Below are 20635 nucleotides of genomic sequence, written 5' to 3' on the forward strand. Positions count from 1 at the left end.
AGTCAGTCAGTGAACACAGTGATGGGCAGTAAGGAAAGGAGCGGAGTGATTATAAAGGGGGAGGAAGGGCATTAGGAGCAAGAAGACGTCCATTATTGTGACTGCAGTGATGAGTTCATGGATTTGTACAGTAGGTAAAACCTACCACATTTTATACTTCAATTACGCACAGCATAGGGCACATCGATTCTATCTCAGTAGAGCTTAAATAAAAGAAATGGTTAAAAGCACAAAAATATGGATTTCCTCTCTACTGAAAAACCAGAAAGTTTGGCAAATGCACATGGTCCCACCTTCTTCCCGACGGTTCTACTTGGAAGGGAGCAGAGTGTCATGCACAATAAAAACTGGCTGTGAGGCCCAGGTCACACCCATGGACTAGCATCTCCTTCCTTTCTCCCATTTTTGGGCCCGTGTGGAGACATTTGAAATCTGCCATTGCTCTGAGTATCTACAGAGAAACAACCAGGGGAGCCTGAGACTATCTGTGTACCCTCACCTCTCCCAGCTAAAGTGATCAGAGCTTTCCAGAAGCATTTAGATGTCGACGTTCTTGGATTTGCTGAACACTTTTATCAATCAAACCCAGGGTATGGATGCATTTATGGCAGACTGCAAAGGGCTTATTCCACACCTGCTGTCCTTCAGGGATAACACATGAGGTAATACACACCAGGATTCTCTAAGCACTGAGCAACCAGATCCATCCCGGCTACTACAAGTGGGATGGCTTCAGAACCAATAGTGACAGAACTCTGGAAAGGGCTTTGTGCAGATTAAAAGTGCAACAAAGCTACCCATGATTCTCACTGCCTGTCACACACAGCTCACGTGTCCAGTGTGGATGTCCAGATGGGAGTCAACTTGTGGTTGATGGCTGTATCACAGAGGCCACTTTCAGCCTTATCTCTGCTATCACTCATTACATTGGCTGAGCAGGTCACATGCTCCCTGAACTCCAAAGCGAGTTTTCTAGGACCAGGCTCCCCAGTCCTCAACAGGGGTGTCTGGATGAAAATACCTGGGCAGGGGCTGCCTCTGACTTCTGATGTGCCCAGGGCTGTCAGCAAGAGGCTCCTGGGGCCACAGCACCATCCCTGGCCAATTAAGTCTGGGCGGCCGCCACCTGCAGACCCGGGGCTGAGCGAAGCCGCTCCAGGCTGCAGCGCAGCCGACTTTCCGCCGGCCGCTCCCGGGGTCACGAATGCGGCCAATTCCCGAGTCTCCTCGAGTCTCAATGTTCCTTAACCCACGGAGGGAGCACAAACTCAGGCTCTCAGACCACTTGTTCATATGGCCCCTGAGTGCCGGAAGTTCCGCCTCGGTCGCTAAGCGCTGAGGCTTCTGGGTAATGTTGTCCTCCCCTGCCTTGAACCTTGGTGGTTGTAACACCTTAAGTAGCCCCTTGGCAACAGGCCTCGCTGGTGTTCCAATGTTCTGGTCTCTCTCCTGCAACAGGGCACGTACCGATATTGCAGTGGAAAGGACTGCACCCAATCACAGGCAGGTAGAGAAACCTTATTTCAAATATTCTCCAATGTTACAAAATCAGAAAACACAGGGAACCAGATTTGTCTGATCCAAGAAGTGTGTTCACCTGAACTTTGGAGTTAATATTATTCCCGTATTTCTATTCAGACACATGTAGACTGACCTTTTAATCAATCAGTTGTGGGGCCGGTGAGATGGCTCAATAGATAAGGCACTTGGTCCTAGAGCACCTTTGGCCTCTACACCCCCACTCCCCCAAACAAATGTAGTAACAAAGGAAGTCATGGCTCCAGAAGTCTGAGGCAGCTGCCCACATCCGATCTGTTGTCAGGTTTTATAGGTGGGACACAGACGCCCAGAGAAGCACTGTGATGCACACACACTACACCATTGGCCCATGTCCCCAGCACTGGGCAGAAGGGACAGGTTTTGCTGTCAGGAGCCTGTGTGATCCTCTGTAGACATTTAGCCTCTCTGGTCCTTCACTGTTTCATGTTCCTGGGGAGTTCAATTGGGGAAGTCATGTATGGCCCCATGGACTTTGGCCGAAGAAAGTGGCAGACTCTCTGGCTGTGGTGACTGTCTCCTAGTATCGCCTAATGGGTTCTGCAGGGCCATTTTGGCAGTGCTGAAATTGAGCAGTGACAGTTCAAAGTCCCATCCGTTGTCCCTGCCATATCCTCCAACCCAATCATTGCCGATCTCAAATCCAAAGTCCAAGCATCCCTGTGAATTGCAAGGCCTTTATTGTTGGAATCCTGTTCTAGACACCTGGAGGGGAGGGGTAGGCTTGCTACATCTAGGCAGGTGAGCAGGCAAGTGGCTTTCTTGAGTCTTCTGGCAAAGATGGATTCATCAACACGCTTTGTTAGCTTCTATTTTCTCCTGCAAAGAGAAAGCCGGGGAGGCCTCAGAGGTGAAGGAGATCTCACCAATCATTCATGGGGCACCTCTTGGAGGGACCTACAGCCCATCTGCCATGGCTCCTGGGACTGACCAGGCTCAGGGAGCCACCTCTCCACCCTGTCTCCGTCAATCCACATGCAGGCAAGCCTTGTAAAGAGCCTCCAATCCAGCCTGATGGGAAGAGCCAGCCACCCTCGGGGCACCCTGGGCACATGTGGGACAGAATGGAGGAGCAGCTGGGGAGGACCTGCCGGGGCTCTAGGGGGACCCGCGGGCAGCTGCAGCCCCACAAGTGAACTGATTCCTGTCACATGCTGACCCTCAGACACATGCAGCTGAGGTGGTGACTTAGCCGACTAGTACTCATGACAAAAGGGGAGTCAACTAGATTCTCCACCTGACATCCCAGGCCTGGATCTACACAGTGACCTTGGAGATCCAGAGGAAAAGAAAGTGACTTGGGGCTGTGGTGGTCGACTTGAAAAGTTAGGATCAAAGATCCAGGCTGGAGAAGAGGTGCCAGGCCCTGTGCTGGTGTGGCTGGCCTCCGGAGCCTGGGACAGAAAGGCTGGTGGAGGCCAAGTGGTATTGTGGGGGCGGGGGTCCTGGAGGGCCTAGTTTGGCATAGCTGAACTGAACAGCCAGGCCCAGCTGAGGCCTCCCGACTGCCCCATCCTTCTAACATCCTCTGTAGGGGTGGTTTTCTGTAATCTTAAGTGTTGGACCCATGTTGTGAGACCCCCAAGCAAGACCACCACAGAGCTGATATCTGATGTAAAACACAGGTGTTTATTCATAACAAGCAAGCCCAGGCTTGGTCCATGTCCAACACTTGACATAGCAGGTGGAGGAGTCTGAGCTCTCAGGGTGAGAGGTTTTTAAAAGGAAAAACTGCAAGCAGGGTGGTACAAGTCTTGGCATCATATGATTGGGTGAGGGTATGTAATCTCTGAATTTACTGGTTGGAAGTTACAGTTATCACTTTTGGGCAGGCCTGGACAAATCCCAGGCTCTGTTCTTGAACTGCTATGGAGGCTGGCTGGCCTCATACATTCACACTGACCCATTCACATAGCTCTAAGTTGGTGAGGGGTCCCAGACAGTAAACAATGACTGAACCTTGAGCAGTCAGAGTACGTGCAGAAAGGGAGCTACTGCAAGAACTATGTCTCTTGTTCATGTCCCTCCCAGAAGCTGCTTGTTCAAGTCTCAGGAAACTGAAATTGAGGCCTGATCTCTGAGAGAAGGCTGATACCCTGTTATGGCATCTCCTTGGCCCTTTCATTCCCCACTTGAGTTGTATTTCATCTCCAGTCTTGGAGATGTTTTTTTTTTTTTTTTTTTTTTTGATGTAAAAGTAAAAGACTTTATCATCAGGGTAGTAGATTTTTTTGGAGACTAATTGGGTCAAGATGTAAGAGTTTTCTCATTATCAATGACAAAGTGATCTTTCCCTTATTCAGTTTTTGCCATCTGCAAGTGTGTCATGGGTTCAGGGGTGGATATTGGGATTCTAGCATCCTCAGTTCAGTGGTACCCAGACAGAATCTTCATTTAGTTAAGACATCAGTGACAAAGAGCCAACAGTAATTAGCAGAAGACTGTGATGGCTGACAGAGTTCCTTATCCTGCAGGAACTTAGAAATGAAAATGGGGACTAGTTATTACTTTATCTCAGGTTCCCTATGACAAGAAATTCCCTTTTGATCTAACATTCCAGGGAGGAAAATGGCAATGTTTTCTCTTCTGTAATTACTTCCTGCTAATGTTGGGATGTTGTTGTCAGGGTCCTGGAAAGCCGGAATGTTAGTCAAAGGCAAGAAGGGAACATAGAAGCATCTGGTTTATTGACCAGCTGTAGAGATGGCATTTATATTGGTTTGAATGGTCCATATCAGCTTTCAGTAAGTTCAGGTTCAGCAGCAAATGATGCTTGGATGTGTCTGGCAGCCAAGTAGAAACCTGTTGAGATAGATATAAACTAGGAACAGGAGTTAAAATTTATGAACTTCTTTGAAACTTTCAGACACATTGTCTCAGTAATTGTAGTATTACCAATTTGCATTGAAATCCATATTGTGTTTTCTATCTAGAGAGCCAGGTGTAGATTGGATTGAAATGTCTTTGGCACAATGAAAAGCATATGTAATTCTATATTCAGAACCTATTTGTTTCTCTCTTTTAAGAGACTTTAATAACTTTAATTAATTAATACATTGATCAATTAATTAATAAGGTGGCTGCAACCACCTTGTGGAAGACTATGGTTGACTGATGTTGCTAAGCTGACAAAGCTATAGCTAGCCCAGTCATCAATGCCATCAGAGATCTGAGAAGAATAAATTTTATCTGAGTGCAGACTTCCAAATCTATTAAAAAATGACATTGACTATCCGTTACCCAGACCACCATTACCTCAGGCTCCTGTAGTCTTCATAGCATTGGCAGGACAGGTGTCAGGACAGCATCAGTCTTGGCTGCCGGATCCATAACATGAAGTTTCTCCCTGTGGAGGATCAACTTGGGAAAGACTGATCTTATCTTGTCTGTGTCTCATTTGTCCAGTCTGGGCTGGATCCATGGCAGCAGGTGTTGAGTCGGGGCATCTTGCCCAGTGATCATTGTTTTCAACAGTTCAGGTGGTGTCATCTTGTTGTTGCTCCATATCTTCTTTGCAGACCTTGGGAGTCATTGCTAGGAGCTGGAGAGCTGGGAGTCTCTGTTTGTTATAGTAAGCTTTTTATTAAGTAATTTAAATGCCATATTCATCAGATCTTTGGTGGGTGTGAGAACCATTATCTATTAAATATATCTGAGCCAAACAAATCTTGGCCTAATCTTGAAAACATCTCTAAGTTTGGTAACAACAACCAGGCCAATTTGTTATCCTGTAGATATATTAGTCAAATGGACCTCTCAGGTTCTGTTTTATTTATTTCTTATAGCTTATATTTAAATAAGAATTAACAGTTTATGCTTTAAACTAGTATCTGGATAGCCAGGTGACTAGTATTAACTTGTGTTCCTTAACACAGAGGCCATGCAAACTTAGACATTCAAAACCAAACACACATGTGGCCACATTTTCATCCCTATCTACAGAGTAGACAGACATTTTTAAAACTGTGAACCTTTGGAGTCTTAATGTAACAGAAGAATAGCAAGAGAAAGAAATCTGAAACACGCTTCATTCTTTTATATACCTTAAGTCACTTTTAAAAATCACCTTTATAACTTGCTTTCACACGTCCCAGTAACTTGCATTTTACATTCTTTCCTTCTTCCCACACATTCGTTTTTATAGTCTCATACCTAAAACCTTTACATCTTAGATCCCACATAAACTTTACTTATATTCAAACCTCACAACTTACTTAAACTTTAAAGTACTTAAAGTTCCATATTTTTATAGCTCAAACTACTTCCTCAGTCCCAAATACCACGTACTCAAACCTTCATAACATGCTTAAGCCTTTACATTTTTACATCTTAAACTGCTTCCCCAAACCAAAAAATCATTTGTTTAAACTTTTTTCCTCATGTCTCAAGCCTTCATATTCTTATAAAAACATTACATCCTAAGACATCTTTTTTATATTTAATTCATTGAGCTGTCCTCTACTTGGAATTTGATACAGTTTTTTTTTATCTTAACCAATAATAATTTGTAACCAATTCTCTTAAACAGTGGCAAGTGTTTGTAACCCATTAAACTCAAATGACCAAAACCCATGTAAATTTTTCTTTTCCTAGCTGGGCAGTGGTGGATCCCAGCACTCAGGAGGCAGAGGCAGGCAGATCTCTGTGATTTCAAGGCCTGCCTGGGCTACAGAGTAAGTTCCAGGAAAGGTGCAAAGATACACAGAGAAACCCTGTCTCAAAAAACAAAACAAAAAAATTTTCCTGTGAAAACAAAAGCATAATTTTTCCCAATACATAATGTAACTTTGACTGGTAATTCAACATTTCTTTCAAGCAATATCAGGACAGAGAAGGGTTAACAAGAGAAGCTGCTGGCTGGCAGAAGAGACCTTGAAGTTATCACAGTGAAGAACTTAGGAAGGAAGGGAGTGGGAGCGGTGGGCACAGAGTGTGTCCATGGCTGCCAGTGTTGCTGAACAAAAGTTTTTTGTTAACTCCTCTGACTAAAATCAGATTCTCTGTTCAGTGCTCACACAGTTTTTGTAAATTGCAAGCAGTCAATTCCCCATTGCGCTGCCCATAGCTCCTGTCTTTGCCCACCTGCACCCCCACCCTCTGTGAGAGCCACTGGCTGGCTGCAGGCCTCTCCTGCAGACCTAGACCAGCCCCGCCTGTGCTGCAGGCCTGATAGCAAGAGAGCTAGGGAGGGAGGGAGGTGGTCCTTGCTGTGCCTCTCTCTCCTTCTCTTCCAGGAAAATAAGGGAGGTTAGTAGACAGAAACAAATAACATTTACACAGACAATCCAAGTACTGGTACATCAGCACTGAGATGATGTCCTCCCTCACAGCTAGCAAGCCCCTTTGCAGTACACAAGCCCCACCTGGCAGGAGTTATTTCAGTACAGTCAGGGGGACCCAGTTCCCTCTATTGTGGGCAGTGGGCTTTTGGGGGCTTCCACGTTCCCATCAATCAGGGCATAGAACACCTCCCGAGATCCCTGTGATCCTGGCTCACCAACATGTCTGCTGGCTGCCTGCCGCAGGCACTATCCGATACTGGATCACACCACCAATCAAGCGCGCCTCAGAAAATGAACATACAGAGTCATATAAAGACAGGGACAAACAAAGGCCCACAGAAACTTACTGGTGGGTTGGGAACCGCTAGGATCGGGGTCTGAGATAATTTCATGGCAGTAGGAAGCAGATGAAGGAGCCTGACCTGATCTGTAAATGTGGAATGAAGTACTCCTGTAACATCCAGGTTGATGAAACTTGTTCATTGTCTTGGCAAGGTCTGACTGTTCCTGACAATTCTCCATATGGTAAGAGGAGCCTTCAGAATTGGAATCAATTTTCCAGCAAAGTATCCATTTAAACCACCCAAGATCACATTTAAAACCAAGGTCTACCATCGTAATATTGGTGAGAAGGGGCAGGTCTGTCCACCAGTAATTAGTGCTCAAAACTGGAACCCAGTCACCAAGACTGTCTAAGTAGTCCTGTCTCACACTACTGTAAGTAAAATGACCTGGCCTGAGCACCTACTCTGCGTGGTGCTGTGGAAAACTCTTTTGTACACTGTGAAGATTTGTAGCTGTGATTGGTTTGATAAATAAGCTGACTGGCCAACAGCTAAAGAGGAAAAGATTGAGCATGAGAGCCAGAGTAGGAGAGTTCTGGAAAGAGGAAGGGCAGAGTCAGAGAGTCACAGGGAAACACAGATAAGCAAGATGAGAATGTCATACTGAGAAAAGGTACCAATGTGGCTAAACATAGATACAAATTTTGGGTTAATTTAAGTGTAGGAGTTAGCTAGTATCAAGCCTGAGCTAACAGCTGAACATTTATAATTTATATTAAGCTTCTGAGTGGTAATTTGGGAAGCGGCCGCCAGGTATTTGGGAACAGGTGGTCAAGACAGGAATCGTCCATTTACAGGGCTGACCTAGTTGAAGAATACTCTAAGGACTGTAAATATATTCTGTAAGAATGCTGAAGAGTTTACAAAGAAATGTGGGGGGAAAGTGACCTGTGGACTAAAATCTGCCATGAGTGATTCTAGCAAGTTTGAGCAGAGCCCTTAGCATTCAGATACCCCACAAATCAGGATTCTGGAAAACAGACACATGCTACCACCTGAGTCTGCTGGTGGTGGTTACTAACTTTCTACAGTTTTCTTAATCAAAAGTGGTCTAGGTAACCTGTGAAGAAGGATTTAAAAAATCAAAATAAAATAAAATACAGTGGCAGGACTGGAAAAATACTGGCTCAGTGGTTAAGAGCACTGACTGCTTTTCCAGAGGAGTAGGATTCAATTCCCATCAGGGACATGATGGCTTACAATAATCTGTAATTCCAGTTCTAGGGGATACAACATTCTCTTTTGGCCCCCATGGGCACTATACACACATGGTTCACAGAACACATGGAGGCAAAACATTCATATACAAAACAAAACAAAACACCTTAAAAATCCATGGTGAGGCTTCCCAGTGAGTAACTGTAACCTTGCTTATGGAGAGGTGATCTTTTTTCTTTCGGTCAGATGTCAATTTTCACACCAAGATGTTAGTCATTTGAGAGTTACTTTGCTCCAGGGCAAAGATAGGGTCATGTATGCTCAGGTCCCCACCATAGATGCCCTCTACTTACAGTAGGATTATTTCCACAAGTGTGTCTATTCTATTCATAGGGTGATGAAATTGTGTGCTGGACTTCACATCTGCCACTGTGGACCACTAGGTCTATGGTTTCTGGGGTCTGGAGTTCAGACAAGGGGTTGTATGGATACATCCTGTCTTGTTAGGGCTTCTATTGCTGTGAATAGACACCATGACCATAGCAACTCTTATAAAGGAAAACATTTAATTAGGGTGGCAGCTTACAGTTCAGAGGTTCAGTCCATTATCATTACAGTGTGGAGCATGGTGGCATGCAGGCAGACATGGTGCTGGCTACATCTTGGCCACAATCCCTCCAACAAGAACGCACCTACTTCAACAAAGTCACCTCCTAATAATACCACTCCCTTTGCATTTATGGGGGCCAATTACATTAAAACTACCACACATCCCATTGATAAAATGTCCTATAGAAGGCATTAAAAACACTGGGCACTTATACATGTTTAGAGGCAAGACAGAGCTGTCTCTTACGTTTTAGGGGACAAGAGAGCCAAGATACAGGATTCAGGCCTAGAATGCAGATGAGGAACTGAGCCTTTACTATGAGAGAATTAGAAGCCATTGATGCTTTGAAGCAGGGTGGATATCTAGCAGCTTCAGCTAGTCAGGATAGCTCAATGGTTGCTTTTCACTTCGTCTGGAAGGAAGGAGCCATCAGCTAGCATCAGGAAGGAGAATCAGGCTTCATATTTTGGCTATGTTGAGCACGTGAACTGAATGCTTTCAGCAACTTGGTCAACCTTGAGAACTAAAGAAGGAAAGAAAGCTGGGTGGGTGCATACAGGAGACAAATTTTGGAGACAAGACCATGGAATTTGCTAGCGAGACAGGGTGTGAGGACTGTTCATGCTAGGCCCAGAGTTGAGATGATGTGTATTTGTGCACATACTTTGTATGTGGGTAGCATAAGCTGCACTTATGTAAGTGAAGTATGTAGTAGGAGTATGTAGTAGGCAGCCGTCACTGGCCTCACATCTCCAGTGAGCTAGGGAGAAGGGGGCCAGGAGTGGATGATGCCTGTTACTGTGTATAAACAGCAAGTGGGCAGGCTGGAAGGGATACTGCTTTCCTTTTCATGCTGGGAGAATGTGACCATAGAGGATGTGGCTGTGGACTTGTGTCAGGCATAGTGGGAGCTTCTGAATGAGACACAGTGACTCCTGTATTGTGATGTGATGCTGAAGAGCATTGCTCTGGGTCCCCACGGAGTCCTTTACATCCCCCTGCCCCAGGGTAAGAGCACTTTCCCTTCTTTTTCTTGAGGGATTTGTTTTGTTTTGTTTTGTTTTCTGTTTTCTGTTTTATGTTGTTTGTTTTTTTGAGACAGGGTTTCTCTGTGTATCCCTGGATGTCCTGGAACTCCCCCTGTAGACTAGCCAGTCCTCAAACTCACAGAGATCCACCTGCCTCTGACTTCCGAGTGCTGGGATTAAAGGTGTGTGCTAGCACTGCCTGGCTATCAAGGTCTGTTCTTGCTGTGGGTGCCAGGGTTGTGATGAGGGCCTGTTCTTCCCTTAGAGCTGTCCTGTCCGATGGTGCCAACATCTCTGGGGAGCACTGAGCCATTGCTGTAAGATGTTTCTCTGACGTTTAAAAACATTTTTTAAACTTTTATTTATTTGAGAAAGAGAAGGGGGTGGGGTAATCAAGGCCTAAGTGTGGAAGTCAGAGGACAGCTTGCAAGACTCTATTCTTTGCTTCCACTATGCGGGTCTTGGTACTCAATCCAGGCTTGGCAGCTGGCTCCTTTCCCCAACTGAGTCACCTCTCTAGCTCTGAGGTTCTTTTTCATCGGTGGTTTCCTTGTCTGTGGTCTGTCACCCAGGGTTGTCTCAAGCTGCCCCGTCCTCCCATCTGCCTTATTATGTTGCCTCAGGGTTCGTATCTTCCTAAATCCATGAGGCTGTCTAGCGCAGTAGGGGCAGATGTAATGCCAGGCACACCAAGACAATTTGTGGAGAACTGGCTTTGGTGAGTTTGGAATGAGGAGCGGCTTAACAGTCTGGGTCAGGATGAATCCAGAAACCCTTCCAGTGTCCCTTAGTATTTTCATGGCAAAACAGAGATGGGGCCAGCAGCTTGTTTGGCACCTTCAAAGCCCATTCTTGATGTTTTGCTCACTTGTTACTCCCACTCTGGCTTTGGCTTAAGGTGACAGCACCTCTCAGTCTCCACTGTGTGTGCCGTGACTGTGCTCATAACCCGCACTGTCCTTAAAAAGGTGCAGTGGGGGCTTCTGGTGTGGACACTGCCTCTGTTCAGTGCCAGCTTTTGCAGTGAACAAGCCCACACTGATAGTTGTCCACACAGAAACAGACCGAAGGTGCAGCCTGCCTTTCTGCTCTACCTCATTGCTCTCCACCCTCCCTCCGCCCCCTACAGTGACCCTCTTCATGGCCTAAGGTTTCCATTCTCAGCACAGCAGGCTTTTAGTCACATTGCCATTAGCCCTGATGTCCCCCGAGAGCCTCGTGTACTTATTTCTGGACTTTTCATGAACATATTTCTGTTTTTCATTGCTTAACAACTCCCAATGGGTCCATTCTGAGCACTTTAATGCACGAGGATTTAACTAGTGAGAACAACCAGATGGATCTGGCTTAAGTACTTTTCTTTAATTAGTTAATTATTTTTTCAGTGTTGATGATTGAGTCCACTGTCTGATGGATCTTTTATTACTTTTTTTTCAGGGAGACTGACATTTGGTTTTTGAAGGGACTCTAGCCCACTTGAGCATGCAGCTCGGGCAGGCCTTGCTCTTCTCTCCATTCCCTCTGCCTTGTTAAAAACTGTTAGATCACATTCCTAAAGCTAGACACTAAGGTCTGTCCCCTTATTTGCCCACTTCTCCTCCTGAAGATGACCACCAAGGTCCAGTGATTCAAAGTCCCATTTGGCCCCCTTACCTGTATGAAGTGCCATTTTCCATGTCCCACATCTGTCTCCCTCTACCCAGAGGCAGTCCTTTGTCCCTCCTGGATAAATACCTCTTCCTCATTTCCCTTGTCCCCTTCCCCTTCTCCTCCATCCTCTATCTCCTTTACACCGAATCCTAGCCCGTCCTAACACAGACCTCTCCTTTTTCTCTTCTTAAGAATGACACCAGCAAGGCCTTTTGCTGCTGTTTTTCTGTCTGAGTCAGAAAGCGGCCAGTTTACCTTTTCTTCTCCACTTAATGAAGGATCTCTCCGTGAAAACAGGTGTTTGGGTGTGGGTTGTGCCTAATGTGGGGTCCAGGAGGGAGTCCCCACTGTGAGAGGTTTCCCTTCAGTTTTACCATGCCAAGGACGTTACAGATGGAGGATCTTGTTAGCATCGGCAGAGCACGGTGCTCCATCTGCCAAGGATGCTCCCACTCTCCACACTCAAATCTTGGGGAGCAGCCATGGTCTCCAAAGAGACCCTCCCAAGACTGTAAACAGACTAGTGGTTGTGGAACAGTAGGAACGTGGCAAGGTCAGGGTCTCACTGTCCAAAGCCAGTCTGCCACCTGCAACGCCGCCACCTTCCTCTGGCTCTATCTTCGGCCCCTCCGAGGAGCTGGAGGCCAGAAGACAGCAGAAATCCATCTCTTTGCCTCCATGCCCCATGGTCAGCCTGCCTGTCTCTAAACCAGCGATGCCATCCACACAGGGCCAGTGTTGCCATGGACATTGTTTTTTATTTGCTGATTTTATAAGATAAAAGTGCATTTTATGTGTTTTGTTTGTTTGTTTGTTTTTTGAGACAGGGTTTCTCTGTGTAGCCCAGAATGTCCTGGAACTCACTCTGTAGAGCAGGCTGGCCTCAAACTCACAGAGATCCACCTGCCTCTGCCTCCTGAGTGCTGAGATTAAAGATGTATATACACCACCACCTGGCAAAAGTATATTTTAATAAAGAAAAATTTAACGTGTTCAGATTCTTGAGGAACTAGGAAGGAAACTTTCCCACGTCCGCTGTCACTGTTGTCGGGGGTGGTGGTGACAGGTTTCTCTGATCTGTAAGGAAGGGCGAGCGGAAGACTCCCTTTGTCTGTGTGTCTCTCTCTTTGGGGCTGCCTGGCTGCCAGATGGCCCATCTCTGCATGCCTCTCTCCTACCTTCAGCACCCTTTCCAGAGTCCCCTGTGGAAAGCTGAGATGGTGCTGTGCAGGGCCAATAGGGCACATCAGCTGGCCGAGACTGGTGGTGGTGGCAGGGATGAGATAGATGGGTGGGCCAGCCGGAGGGAAGTGGTAAAGAGGAAACAAAAGAAGGAAGCCAAGAGGGAAGAAAGCCAAAGAATGTTGGCTGGCATCAAAGGGCAGGAGTCTGGGATAAGACGACAGTGCCCAGTCCCTGGGTCTCCAGCAACTCTTGTCTGGGGGTGGCTCTCTGTGCACTTGGTTTTTATTCATACTGTCTAGGTATTCCTGTTGGGACACTGCCAGTACCCACTGATGCTAGGATCTCATCACCATCCCAATTATTCAGACTTGCAAGGGCAGAGGGGGACATCTGCTGGATGAGGACCAGGCACTCCAGAACAGGGTAGCAGACATAAAAGGAGGGGTGGCCCAGTCAGCTCTGCCCAGAACTGATGGCTTGTACCTGGTGCACAGAGTGAAGGAGGTGAAGGGGGCTTGGCAAGAGCTAACACAGTGCCTGGGGAGGGGGCCTTGGTGCCTAGCTCCGCATGCAGTTCGGGGTGCTCAGGTGATAAAGCTGACTTCACTGTGGTGGGGACCCACTAGTCCATTCCTCCAGGCCACTGGAGGCTGCTGCTGCCGTGGTTGAACTGTGTGTGGCACCAGCTTTCTGGAACTTGTTTCTCTTGGTACCCCAGCCACTGCAGGTAGGAGTCTCAAGCCTCCTGCCCCTCTCTAGCCTCCTCTGTGTCCTCTCAGTCTGTAGCTCATTTCTTGTTTCCAATATTTGCTCTTCAACCCATGATTACTCTGATGTCTTTATGGCATTCTTGATCTGAGATTGCTCTGCAAACCCTGGTTTAAATGACGGCAGGTCAAGCCCCACACCAATAGTAGCCTTGTTAGGATTCACCACTGAATTATCGTTGATATTCCAGTGGTAGCTGACACAGATGGGTTCATCTTCATTTTGATGGATCCCATGGAATGAATGTGTTGCCTGACTCACTACCGAAGTACCTGTGTTGTACTGATACATCTTCACAGGACAGTCGACCATCTCTGCCATAGCCTGCATTTCAGTTGTTCTTCCGATTCTGATTGATATAGGTGGGGAGGTCTTTTGTGACCTGGTTGGAGAAGTAGTCAGCAATCCTCAGTGGATAGTCCATACAATGCTTTCACACAACCTCATCCATGTCCTCCAGCTACAGCCCGGAATAGACAGGTGCTATCCTTCATCTGCTCGATGATGAAGCCTTTCTTGTCCCGTAAAGGCCTTTCCAAACCAGTGTTCCTTTTGCTCTACAGTGGCAGGATCTATGGCCTCCATTTGTGCCGCAGAAGCTTCATGTTTGTTTTTACTGTTGTAGCCTTCTCCGACCTCTTCACACTCCAGACGGTCCCCAGCCAACTGCGCCAACGCCCGGAGCTCGACACCGACATTTGCTGTGTCCTGGCCCGGAGCAGCAGCTGCTCACGCCCACTCCGCCACCCACGCACACCACCACCCCTGCCTCGCATATCGCCGCTGTTGGTGCACCAAGAGCATCATCAGGACCGCTTCCATAGGAAGTGGAGGAGCCTGCTGTGGCCAAGGGCCTGCCACTGAACAAGAGGCACAGCTAGTGTAGCGATGAAGAGCGGCCCCCTCGATGCCAGTCACAGTTCTGCTTCAGGGGAAGCGGCTCCTAGTATCAGAAGCAGCCGGTGGAAGGCAGCACCTCACATAGGCTGAGGACAGGGCTTCTCATGCTAAGAAATGCAGAATGAGCGTGGCGGGATCTCTTCATATCTGAGGAGGGCAGGAAGGACCTCCTGCCAGCTACCATTTCTTTAGCGTCACGCCTCTCGTGCCAAGCACAGTTTTCCCATCAGTACCGAGTGCAGAAAGGCCTTTTACACTGGAAAAGAACATTCCAGATGCAGATTTTCTCAACAGCAAGAACACCCACGGGAGACAGACCCCGGAAGAGTGCAGAGAATGAATGCAGCAAGTCCTTTAGCCAGAAGCACAGACTTGCTCCGCACCAGAATCCACACACAGGCCAGGACACATGAGCGCAGCAAGTGTGCTTTAAACAAAACTGTTACCTTCGTCAACACCAGAGAAGCCACACCAGGGCAAAACCTTACAGGTGTGGTGAGTGTGGGAAATGCTTCAGTTGCAAAATTACACTTGTTTGGCATCAGAGAGAGAGCACACTGGAGAGGGGGCTTACAAATGCACTGCTGTGGGGAGTCCTGCAGCCAAAATTCTGCCCTTATTTCACACCAGAGTCCACAGTGGTAGAAGCTGTTTGAGTGTGTTTTGGCTGCAGATCCATCTCCCATCTGTGTCATGGAATTCTCACAGGAGAAAGACTTATGGTTGCAGCAAACTTCACTACAAGTGCAGCCTCCTTAAATACCAGATAAACCACACCACTGTAGTCAGACTTTTTTTTTTTGGTCAGGACCACTGGCTCCCCAGTGATGACACAGAGACTTATTTTTAATTATGAAAGCTCAGCTGACAGCTTAGGCTTGTTTCTAACTAGATCTTATAACTTAAATTAACCCCTTCTATTAATTTACTTTATGCCTCATGGCTTTATTACCTCATCTTTGTGGTGCCCATCACTGCCACCTTCTTCCCAGTGTCCTCTCTGCCCAGAAATCCTGCCTAGCTATTGGCTATTCAGCTTTTTATTAAACCAATCAGAGTGACACATCTTCACAGTCTACAAAAAGATTATTGCGCAACACACCAGAGTGTGGGATGTTTGTACACTATATGAAGATATATTGCTGTGACTGGTGTAATAAAAAGCTGAATGACCAATAGGTAGGCAGGAGGTGTAGGTGGGTTTCTGGGCAGAGAGAAGAGGAGGAGGAGGAATCTAGGGGTGTGATAGGAGACACAGAGGAAGCAGGATGGGCATATGTGACAGCACGTAGATGAATAGAAATGGGTTAATTTAAGTTTTAAGAGCTAGTTTAAAACAAGCCTAAGCTAAAGCCAAGCTTTCATAATTAATTAGTCTCTGTGTCATCATTTGTGTGTTGGCAGCCCAAAGAAAATTCCTGCTACACCAGAGGAAAGCTTTAATCCAATGGCTTTTCATTCTTTGGGACCACAAAGTCCAAAGAGAAACGCCTTAGAGTGCAGGGAGTGTGTTGTCTGCTTGGCCAACCTAACAACTGAAGGCAGAAAAGCCCCCAAAATGGCCTGGTGCAGGAGCTGTCAGCAAGAAGCTGATGCTTGCATCTGGGCATCTGCCCTGGAGACAGACATCCAGTGGGTGCTGGGTATTTGTGAAGCTCCAGGAGCTTGGTAACCTGGCTTGAGGAGTGTCACTTCCAGTACCCGTGGCTGAAGCCGTCTTACCCCTGGAACCTGGCATGTGTCAGGTGACCACGTGGTAAGGGGGGGGGGGTTCTCCTGTGTGCTGTTCCCCTTCCCTGGAGGAAATCACAAGTGCAATAAAACCATCAGCATCTGCTTTAACTGCCTTCACATTGGCTGTGTTTAATAGAGTCATGGGCAGTAAATCTGGGGGTCTCTGTTACATGCACTTCTAGAAATGCTCTAGTTACTTGCTTATGGATGAGGGTCTATTAATATTCTCAGCCTCCCAAGTTTTATTTCTCTGTAGTCAGGGTCACCAAAAAAGCAAGTATTTCTTTCTAGGTTTCCAAGGCTTTTTAGGCTGTTCTCCATGTGTGTTCCCCATGCAGCCCTGGCTACATAGGCAAGTGAGGTTGTTATGGTCCAGGTATGTGCCTTGGGACTCAGCCTTTTCTGTTCACTAGTCTCTGATTCTGTGCAAGCAAGAACACATTCACCAAACTTCCTGGCTTTTCAAGAGGAACAGGTGACATGAGAGATCCCACAGTGCATTGCATCTGGCTTGAATTCAGGAGTGCTAGCACCTAGGTTTTGAACTACCTTTTATTTAAAGTCATTACTGTTACCTTTTGTTTAAGGTCAGTGGTTCTTTTTTCTTGGTGGGGGAGATTCAAGACAGGGTTTCTCTGTGTAGCTCTGGCTGTCCTGGAACTTGTTCTGTAGACCAGGCTGGCCTCAAACTCACAGAGATCCGCCTGCCTCTGCCTCCCGAGTGCTGGGATTAAAGGCATGCCCGCTAACACTAGTGATTATTATCTGAGTTCTTCCTGAAGGAATTTCAGAGCTTTTGGAAAACTTAGTAATGAGAGGGCCTGGCACACCAGGAGGTCTCATAGCTGAGTATTGCTCAGGTAGTGGTTTCTTCAAACAACTTCAGATAAGAGGTTTTGGTATTGCTACAGGTGTGGATTGTGTAACAATAAAGGGACTTTTGGGGAAGCAACAGGCAGTCAGTTCACCAGAGGTTGGCTCACCCTGCTGCTTTTGCTAAGCCTGAAATTACATTCTGGAGTGACCCTTCTCTTTGATGGACTTATGCAAAACAGAACACTGACAGTAGGAGATCCAGATTTTTGTATTGGGTCATTATTTTATCTTTATTTTATTTTATTTTTATTTTTCAAGACAGGGTTTCTCCATAAGTCCTGGCTGTCCTGGAACTCACAGAGATCTGCCAGTCTCTGCCTCCAGAGTTCTGGGATTTAGGACATATGCCATCATTTCCCTGTGTAGACTTTCAAGATGAGCAATTAAATGCATACACACACACACACACACACACACACACACACACACACACACACACCACATACAAGAAAGTCTACAATGTGAACAATTTCAGTGTAAATCTTCACCCAAACAACAGTCACCCGCTGTGGGATGTCTTTCTGTATGCTGTGAATATGTGTTGCTCTGATTGGTTGATAAATAAAAGCTGTATTGGCCTATGGCAGGGCAGGATGATGCCAGGTGGGAAAATCCAAGAGAGAGACAGGAGGAGAAAGGAGAGGAGAGAGACACCAGCTGCCACCCAAAGAACAACATGCCAGCAGACCGGTAAGCCACGGAACACGTGACAAAACATAGGTTAATAGAAATGGGTTAATTTAAGTTATAAGAGCTAGCTAGCAAGAAGCTTACCATATGCCATGCAATTGGTAATTAATAGAAGCCTCTGAGTAATTATTTTGTAAGTGGCTGTGGGACCACGGGCTGAGCAGGCCTAGAGAAACTTTCTGACTACACTCACCTCCAAATTTTCCTTGTTCCTGTTTACAATTCTCTGTCCATATCTGAATTCCTATGTCCAAGCATTGGTTTACTGTTCTTCCTAACACAGTAGTCTTCCAATCATTGCTTCCATTTTCTGGAGTTTTACCTAACTTCATCAATGTGCTCTGTGATAAGTTTTAAACCCCCAGTTGCTGGGTATCTGCCACTACTGATGTATTAAGCCAATCAAGCCAAATTAATAAACCAGATTTAATGAACAGAGCAAAGCAATCCTGGGCGACCCTTGGAAAGGCGGAAGAAGAGTCACATGGCAAATATGGCCACCGGGCCTTAAGCAACCTGTAGACATGGTCTTGAGCAGTACCAGGGAGGGGGGGGGGGTCTGGAATGGGAGGGAACCTCTAGGGGAGGGGCTGCTGTTTGGTGGGCTTTGAGGGGGTGGGTCTGTGGAGAGAGGTGGGCTTCCACCAGAATATTCAAAACTCCTTGGGTATAGGGGCACTGGTTCAAGTCTGGGTACTTCCTTTGGGCATGGGGCGGCAAAGGGAAGGGGAAGTCAGGAGTTAGTGGGCTCACATTTAGCAAGAGGTATGAGTGGAGGAGCATCTGATTAACTTTCATCCTGGAGAACTCAGGCACTGGTTTCTTGAGGAGGCAGAGTGTTGTGCCAAAGTCCCCAAAAGACCACCAAGAGACCAAACCTGATGCAAAATCATGCTCTTTAATATGAGTTAACTTTGGCTTCTCCATCCAACTGACACAGCAGTAGAGCAGGAGAGACCTCGAGTAGCACCAGGTGAGGGCTTTTATAGTGGCTAGACAAGGGGGCTTGGGGGGGACTCCAAAACTGCATCGTTACAGACCTGGGATTAGCTCAAGCCCTGGTTAGGGGTATCTGGACTGAGTTGATTGGCTATTTTGGGTCTGGGGGAGTTGCAACATTTTTAATCTCAGCAGAAGGACATCTGGAGTTGTTCATCCATTTCTGACTGGCCTTTCCCTATAGGGGAGGTGTCCATGGTTCTCTGTAACTAGGGCTACGGGCAGGGGCAGTTGAGGGGCATCCTGCTCAGGTCTGCTATGGCTGCAGTTCTGCCCGGAGAAGGCAGGTTGCTAGGAAAAACAGATTATTAACACCAGCCCTAGGCACAGGGTTAGCCATGGGAAAAGTGACATGGCTGCCAGAAAGAATGAAATGGAGGTGTGCCTGGCTGTACAGAAGAGGCAAGGGCCAAGAGCAGACATGCCCTTGAGTCTGGAGGGGTGGTACCAGCACTGATGTTCCAGGAGCTTGGGGAAATGGCACACCAAATCGAGGGATGATGCGTTCCAGGAGCCATCACATCTGCTGTTTCCCTGGAGGTTGAGGTGCATCCATCCTGTAAAGGTGTCAGTAAGAGTTAAGAGATAATGGAGCCTTTAATGAGTGAGGACATGGGTGAAATCAACCTGTCAGTACTCACCCAGTTGGCATCCTTGGAGCTGGTACAGGGGCTGCCACATCTGGAGGCCCCCCTGTGTATTGGCCTTGGCACAAGTCTAGCAGGAGGGGTGCACCTGTGCAGGAACCTGCAGGTGTCTATAAAACAACTGAAACAGACTTATATCTTTGTGTCATAGCAAAAGGGTTAAGAATCCATAGAAATTTAAGGACACCTAAACACTGTTTGTGGTCAGTGCTCTGTCAGTCTATCAAAACTGCATTTATAAACCAATTTATCCTGTATGGAATCTGTGAATGAGGCACACATGTCTGTACTTTTTTTGTTTTGTTTTTTCGAGACAGGGTTTCTCTGTGTAGCTTTGTGCCTTTCCTGGAACTCGCTTTGAAGACCAGGCTGGCCTCGAACTCAGAGATCTGCCTCCCGAGTGCTGGGATTAAAGGCGTGCACCACCACTGCCCAGGCACCTGTCTGTACTTTTAACAGGAAACTTACTAAGGAGTTATCCAGGTGCTTGTAGCCTTGAGGTTGGGGGAGAGTTGTAAAACTGGCAAGTCTATTAGTACCCTGGTCACGAAATACCATCAGACCCAAGAGGATAAGTAAATAAGCAGCAGTGAGACCATTTTCCAGCCACCCAAGCAGTAATCCCGAGTCTCTCCGTGGTCTTTGGGGGACACAAGCCCCAGAAGCAGTTTTGCCTTTAGCAAGCTGCCAAGCCCAGAAGATCTGATAGATTTTTTTCTGTCGAGTAGAAATTTGGGGAGATCCACGCACCTGTCTGAGCAGGGTGGATAACTGATCCCCATTGCTCCTCTTAGTCACAGTCCGGACAGGCCTCAGCAGCAGTCCAAGGTACAAAGCAGCTTTCTGTGACTGGCCCTGTCACACCCAAAGCTAGTCTCCAGGTGGAAGTTCTTCTGTGGCCATCCGTCTTGTTGGATGAGCTACAGGATGTTGCCAGGAGAAGACATGTCTCTCTATCATAAAAAGCTTTTATATTAAATACCATATTCTCATATCTCTAAAGGTGTTTGAGGATCAGGGGAACAAAATCCATTAGGTATATCTAAGTTAGACAAATGTTGTTTTGTCTTAACTTTCAGCATATATAAGCTAACTGGACATACAGTGTTGCTCAAATTGCTAAATGGTCTTTTTAATAAATAACCCAGAGCCAGATACTGGGATAAATGCTGAAAGATCAGAGAGACAAAGGAACAAGCCACTGCCA

At 46.8% G+C, this 20635-nt stretch overlaps 1 pseudogene; it reads right to left on the bottom strand.

The window, feature by feature from the left end:
* Positions 1–827: 827 nt before the first annotated feature.
* On the bottom strand, positions 828–15454 carry LOC118592717 (annotated as a pseudogene).
* Between the last annotated feature and the right edge of the window lie 5181 nt (positions 15455–20635).

This window comes from Onychomys torridus, chromosome 1 (assembly GCF_903995425.1).
Source record: "Onychomys torridus chromosome 1, mOncTor1.1, whole genome shotgun sequence".
NCBI lineage: Eukaryota > Metazoa > Chordata > Mammalia > Rodentia > Cricetidae > Onychomys > Onychomys torridus.